General features: G+C 44.5%; 1 pseudogene; it reads right to left on the bottom strand.

The window, feature by feature from the left end:
- Window positions 1-794: 794 nt before the first annotated feature.
- On the bottom strand, window positions 795-1,586 carry LOC142436904 (thyroid transcription factor 1-associated protein 26-like; annotated as a pseudogene).
- Window positions 1,587-7,575: the final 5,989 nt, after the last annotated feature.

Below are 7,575 nucleotides of genomic sequence, written 5' to 3'. Positions count from 1 at the left end.
TTTCAATGATTGCCAAGAAATAAGCAGAAGAAACATCCCAGTACTTGCCTTAGTTCCCAAGGGCACCAACAGGGGACACATTTCAGTGACAGTGTTCTTACAATACAGTTGCACAGATCTGGAAAGCTTAATTCTTGTTGCAACACTACTGGTTTACATGACTATCGGAATGACCAAAGATTAAGAAAGTATTTCATTTCTTTCAGGAAATATTTACAACTAATGACTGAGTCCTTATGCCCACATCTGCTCTTAGAGATCATATCCTTATATAGTGGGCCACAAGGTAGTTGCAGCACTACTTGTCCTGAATAAAATTTCTGCCCTGATATTTCTAGAAAGTCCATCTCCCAGCAAAATGCACTTAATTTAAAATAAAAGCAAAGCAGGACTGTTGGCCTCCATTGTTGAAATGAATCGCAGATCGCAATTGCTGAACACTGTGTAAATTGAAGCACTGCATTAAAGCTGTTCCTATAAAACATTTTGTACTTACTTTACATATTACAAAAGTATTTATGTTTGAGTCTGCTCCCAAATAGAAGGTGCTTTCGGTTCTTCAATCTATTTTTCTTTAGAAACAAATTAAAACAAGTCCTATAATGTACAACCTGTATAGAAAATGTCCTTTAAAAAAAGAGCATTTGCAACATTTTACACTTAGTGTAACTTAGCAATACAGTTTATGCTCATATATTTAGCTGGCTGTTAAGAGGCACATTGCACAAGAAAGTTTCAAAAAGTTTGTGAAAGATGTACTGAAAAGACAATGGAACTTTCCCTTGGAAGATTTGAAGTCCCCTTGTCCATTCAGAAATAGTCGACATATGCAGATGCTTCAGCCACTGATTAAGGATGTATCTGATTTAATTTCCTGCTTGTATTTTTTGAAGAAGATATTCCATTTGTAAATTCAAATTTGGTTGGCCCCTTTTAGTCTTTTTGCTTAATATTTTGAACACTTCCATTTTCTTCTTTTTGTAGAGTCTTTGAGCTTCTTCTCGCTCCTGTTTCCTCCGCTCAAATTCCTGTTTCTTAGCAGCACGTTTGGCTTGGATCTGTGAATTTTCTTCCTGTGCTTTCTGATTGGATGTTTTCTTCCTCTTTGTCTTTAGGGTAGCAAAGGAGTTTACTGCGGTGCTACAATGTTCTTCTGGAAGAGGATGGTCCAGACTGCACTGTTCCTCAGACACAGCCTGGTCAAGGCTGGCGTGATCTTCTGGCAAAGGTGGTGCAACTTGTCCTTCTGGCAAAGGCTGGCGAACTTTTCTGATTTGTTTCTTGAGCCTTTCTTCTTCAGCTAAATAGAGATGGTTCAGGTGGTCTGGGTATTGATCTGTGAACTGGGATTCCCGTGAGGTTTGAAACTTTCTTTCCTTCCAAAGCAATTTCTTGTAACTGCTGAATCTTTAGCTTTCTTCGAAGTGCAAAGCCTTGCCCCTCGCGGACGCTCCCCGAAAAAGCCTTCGGATGATTCGATCGCCACCTTCTCTGTTTCAAGTCCCTCTTCGTGACTTCCACTGGAGAAAGCGCTTCGCCACGCAAACCCCGACTCTCGGCGCGCAGCTTCACCGGCGCCATGGCGGAGGCCTCGCGCCATAAGTCTTAAAAAAAACTCCTTACGTCCCGAAAACATAATAAATGCCCTAATATTATGCAAATGCCTTAAAACGCAAAATAAAGAACACGTGAAGCCCTAAAAACACGCTAAAAGTCTTTTAAAACCCCAAGAACATCCCTACAAAGCAACCCGAAGCACTATAAAACCCTGTAAAAGTCCAACAGCCTAATAGACATGAATTCACCATGAAAGCAAAAAATAATCCAACAAAACCCTAAAGCCCTGAAAACCAAAACCTAATCCCCCCAAACACTCTAATGCCTTAAGAAGCACCCTAAAATTTTAACAAAACACTAAAAGCCATAAAAACACATATAAGCCTAATAAACACCCTTAAACACTAAAATCACCCTAAAAGCCTTAAAATGTCTGAAAAGCCATAATATTCCCTAAAATTCAAATAACACTCTGAAGCCACAAATAACACACTAAATGCCTCCCAAAACATGTGGAACTTCCAAATCATATCCCTAGAAGATTCCCAAACCATGAACTTCCAAAACCACATAAATGCCCTGAAGACAACATGAAAGCCCCAACAAAACATAAAATGCTGGGGAAAAACACATAAAATATTTTAAAATACCCTAAAATCTCTAAGAAACCCTGTAAGATCACTAAAAACACCCCTACCTGCTAAAAAATACCTATACACACCAAAAAATCACCCCTAAATCCCTTGAAAACTCCCTTAAACCTTATAAAACACCCTTAAAGCCCAAACTACCCTAATGCGCAAAAAAAATAAATGACCTTAAAGCCCTAAAAATCACATGCCACAAAAAAATCCTAAATGACCCCAAAATTCCAACTCAAAGCCAGCCTACAAAGGGCTTCTGTAGGTTTAAGTCTTTTATGAGAACAGTTTTATCTTTCTACCAAGGAGAAGTTTGTAGGTTCAACCCCTGACCTATGCCCTTACCATATGAAGTTAGTAATCAGTGTTTTTGCAATTCTTTGAAGAAAGATGAGGGTAATTTTGTCAGGAGTGAATTAAACTTGTCTAGTGCCTTGAGTAGAACTGATAACTGTACTACATTGAGTCGTCTGGTCAAGGAGCATGGGATATTATCCCATTTGCTGAGGTCACACTTGATTTCTTGTAATTTCTGTAGTTTTCCTCATATAAATCTGTTGTTTTTTATTCAAGTATAGATATAGATATTTTCATTTACACTTGGCTATTGTAAATGGTACTACCTGAAAATGTGTATTTCATTAATTATTATTTCTTGATCTATTTCTTCATCCTTCGAAATATTATCAGTTTGTTGTGGTAGATAAACATTAGGACTTTGCATAACTTAGAAATATTACATTTCACGGAAACATCATATTAATTATGTCAACAGAGCTATAAAAGGAATGTTGCCCTGAATATCTTAAGATATGACAGCTGTTTCATTGAGAAATTGAGCCAGACAGACACAATGTGATGTAAATTTTGTTATTTTCATGTGGGTTCCTTCACTCTTCCAAAAAAATTAGTTTCATGAGCCCCTTGGGGAATGAGTTTGAGTTCAGATCAGATGTATATTTATTTATTTGAGTCCTGAAGCCCATTTGATGGACTATTCTGTTGCTTCCAAAGTAGTCAGTCACTTCCCCACCAATTCAGGAATTTGTCCGAAGCAAAAGTAAAAGTGTGGCGGACGACATTTGACTGCACACCATCTAAAATCACACTCTAATTTGGTGTTGGCAGTTTTACTTGAATTTCAATTGTAAACTACACTTCAGAGTTTAGGCTAGTGAAAACGTTTCAGTGGGGGAAATTTGCACAGAACTACGTGCAGTTTGTGATTCTGTTGTTCCCAAGCAAGGCTATGAGGACAAAGATGCACAAGCATGTGGGGCACTGCAGACAATGTGTGAAAGTTTCCAGGAGCTCAGGGGTGGACAGTGGCTGCTAATTCTCCCGTGCTGGCAGTGAGCTATGTGGGAGGGCTTTGTGTAAGGTCCTTGTGAGGTCTCTGAGAAGTCTCCATAAAGGATGCTGAGAACTTCATATGAAGTCTCTGTGCGAGGCCTCTGAGTCTCTCTGGAAGTCTCCAAGGAAGTATGTGTGTGAGGTTTCTCTCTCGGGTATGTGTGAGTGTCCTTGTGAGATGTCTGCTGAATTGTGGGGGTTGGGGGGCAGGTGTTTCGCTGAGGTCTCTGCAGGTCTGAGTGGGCTTCCCTTTGTTTGACCTCACAGCACCATATAAGAGGACCTGGTGGCAGGGGAAAGGGAAGGGGCTTGGTTCATGCACCCCTTGCTGTTCTTTCAGGGTCTTCTCTCCATCTCCGTGCACTTACCTAGCACGAACGGTAGTGTTCAGCAGCGGGTAGTCCGGTGTCCAGCTCTTCACACTCCCTAGGAACACACCCAAGCTACCTGCTACCCAAGAGGCCCCAGATCCAGGCTCTGCAGATCCAGAATCTGATTTTTTACTGCCACAGACACTCCAGAGGCTGCCTTGGCACAATCAGGACTCCAGAAACAACATCATGCTGCTGTACCAGCAGTCTCTGGGGCCTATGTCCAATTCCCTCCTCCACCACGGGTGTCAGTCCCCCCCCCATCCCACACACACACACTTGGTGTCCTGACTGAGGCATGGAGGTCAAGGCTCAGTGGATGTCTTCCTCGCCATCCTTTACTGTTTAGTTCAGTAAACAGTAAACCCTGGCCCACCAGGGTGTTCTTTTAAGCACATGAGAATTTACTCTAGCGGATCAACTAATCATATTTTGGGGGGCCCTCCTGCGCCTCCTTCTATAATCTGGTGCCCAGGAAATAAAACCCTGTGTTAGAAGCACAGAGGAAACACTGACCACTATTGAACTGTTTTCCCTTATCAAGACAGGTGATGTCTAATCTCCGTGCACATCCTGATTTCCCAGGAGTCTCTAGGGGAAGGGAAGGCTGCTCCCAGTTGTGACTTTCTTTGCAGCACTCAGTCCTTAGAAGCCACTCTCTCCGGAGAACATTCCTAGAGCACGTGCACGTGTGTGTGTGTGTGTGTGCGTCCGTGTGTGTGAAGATCACCAGCCTGGGGTCATGTCTCTTGAGAACATTCCTAGAGTTTGCGTGTGAGTGTGTGTGTGAAAACCACCAGCCTGGGATCATGTTTCTTGAGAACATTCCTAGAGCATGCGTGCGTGCGTGCGTGTGTGTGTGTGTGTGTGTGAAGACCACCAGCCTGGGATCATGTTTCCTGAGAATATTCCTAGAGCGTGTGTGTGTGTGTGTGTGTGTGTGTGTGTGTGTGTGAAGACCACCAGCCTGGGGTCATGTTTGCTGAGAACATTCCTAGAGCATGTATGTGTGTGTGTGCGCACGCGTATGTGTGCATGTGAAGACCACCAGCCTTGGGTCTTGTTTCGTGAGAACATTCCTTGAGCGCGGACACGTGTGTGTGTGCATGTGTGAAGCCCAAAAGCCTGGGGTCATGTTTCCTGAGTCCTGGCATCCCTGTTATTGTCTCATCCCCACTCTACCCCACCCTGGCTATACACTCATTCTTCCACCACACAGGAGATGGAAATCAAGTAAAATAACAGTTTGTCGCCCCACTAAGATAGTATTGAGAAAATAACCTTCCCTGCTTGAAAACTGTGCCTTTGCTATACAACCTAGTGCTCTCTGTAGGAGATAAAGTTCTGCTGTGGGGGCAGCTAGCTAAAGCTGGGGTGAAGCACCTGGCCGATTCCCCTTTGTAAGCCTGTGTTAGCTCTGCTTGTGTCTTGCATCATTTCTGGGGATCCTCATGCTCTTTGGCCGCCTTTGCTACTTCCAACACTTTATATTCTTCTTCACTGTATCCTTCCCTACCCTGTGTCCATGGTGCCTAACCATTAGTGGTTATTACACAGACACTCATCCTGTACCACTCAGCCTAAGATGTTGCTCCTTCTCCGGGTTTATATACAGAGGAAGGCATGTGAGCTGTGAACCAGATTTTCCCTTGGTGCAGTGGGTGAGAATAGTCCCCCGCTGGCAGCCTCCCTAGCAGTTCCCACCCACATGTGTCAGACCTGGGACTTCCATCCTGGAGGCTACCCTAGGCTGGGAGAGAGGCAAAGGTAGCAAAAGATGTCATTTCACATTTTGTGACAGGTGTATTGAGGCGGAACCTCCATGCCAAACTTGGCAGCCTTCATCAAATGCACATGTGGGACTTAGACAGGCCGCCACATGTCTCATGCCTGCTTGGTACCATGAGACGCTACTTTGGTCTAAACCTCTTCTGGAGCCTGCGATGGAATTTCTTGGCTGGATTGCGCCTCTCAAAACCTATCAACTGCAGCCACATAACGTTGAAGACAAAGTAATGGCACCAGGGAACATTCTTCACTGTTTTGGGACCTTCTGAGGTTTTCACAGTAGGGGTGTTACCATAAGTCATAAGAGGTGCAAAATGAAGAACTTGGGATGGAAGTGGGTGGGAAACACTGCTGAAAACCTCCTCCAGAGCCCTGCCCTTTGAGAAGTCAGAGCTAGCACTCAGAGAAGGAGACGCAGTATCTAACATAGTTAAAGGTATATTATGCCAACCTCGTCAATGAACTCATGTGGGGTTAATTGAAAGGCAGGGAGATCAATGGCTCTGTGAGCCTAGACTTTCTGGTCTCTTGCTCTCTGATAGTGCCACCAGGGTGGATATGCATTTGTTAGGTCCCTAAAGCAGCTGGAAAGACTCATTTCCTGGGAGATCCCTGAGGAGAAGCCGCATGGACCTACCCTGTTGCAGCCCTGGTTTCTGCAGCAGCCTCATGGAGAACCTGCCAGCGCACGGACTACAATTTCCTCCTGCAGTCATTGTCTCCCCGTGTGTTTTTGGATTGTGAGGAGGACTTTGTAGATTGGTGTCAGACACATGGGATACTATTGGACTGGTGGTCTTAGATTGAACTGGGTTGGGATGCTTTTCAATGTTCACTTAACCTTTATATAAAACTCATAAAATATGAGTGTATGAATTTTGTTTCTCTAGTCTACACAGACTAACACACATGACACCCCCTCTAGATCCCGCCATGCAGCACAGAAGTCACACTTTAATGTAGGAGGGGGAAAATCTCTATTATGGAACAATGAATATCATGGCTGAGAGAAGCCATTAGCCTGTGCAGAACAGGCTAAAGTGGCTGGCATGGATACTTTCCTACTAATCAGAGCAGAAGAAGCGTCTTCTAATTTGCCAGATAAGACATATTCTCGAAGACAGTGACGTGGGCAGTGGTAAGGGTAACTGGAGTAAGCCCACCTCCTCCGCTTGTGCTGCTGGAAGCTGACTGGGCACACAAACACCCTGGGGGGCAATGCCTGAGTGTGGCTTCTGACATTGAATCCCTTGAACAGACAGAAATTTGTGAATATATCCCTGATACAGGTGCTCGTGGTGGGAAGGCTCTGGCAGTCAGGTATCGCCTGGCAAAGGCAGGGTCTCACACTTGCCACTCTCCTGTGTTCTACAAAGAAAGGAGCCCCACATGTGGAGGAACATCCATTAACTGAGGCCTGCGCTTCTTTTCGTGAACTTGACATTGACGCAAGATACTCCTGTTGACAGCCTGGTGTCCCCTCTAGGACTTGGCCAACATCTGTCGTGAGCACCTGAGCCTCCGTGACCTTGTTAGGAGACACTGGTTGTCTTTGAAGGGGCCTAAGGCTGTGACCACAGTGTAATACGGGCTTTCCTTTTTGCAAAGGATCACCGTGTCCTGTAGATTATTTGCTGGAGCAAATCCACTGGACAAAGTGCTTCCTCCATTTTTTGCAGTGGCCCTCAGCAGGAAGCTGTCCCTTCTCTGGTGGGAGCTTTGAGGACTTGATCTCAAGGCACTCAGCCAATGCCTTGTCTTGCACAGGCTGGCTTAACCCACAGACTTGGGAGATGCCTCTTCCTGCTAATCCTTTTCCATGCTCTTCTGGATTAGGCCATTTATGGGTCTCCCTCTTGTCAGTG

Source organism: Tenrec ecaudatus, unplaced genomic scaffold (genome assembly GCF_050624435.1).
Source record: "Tenrec ecaudatus isolate mTenEca1 unplaced genomic scaffold, mTenEca1.hap1 Scaffold_784, whole genome shotgun sequence".
Classification (NCBI taxonomy): domain Eukaryota; kingdom Metazoa; phylum Chordata; class Mammalia; order Afrosoricida; family Tenrecidae; genus Tenrec; species Tenrec ecaudatus.
This window is presented reverse-complemented; position numbering and strand designations above follow the sequence as displayed.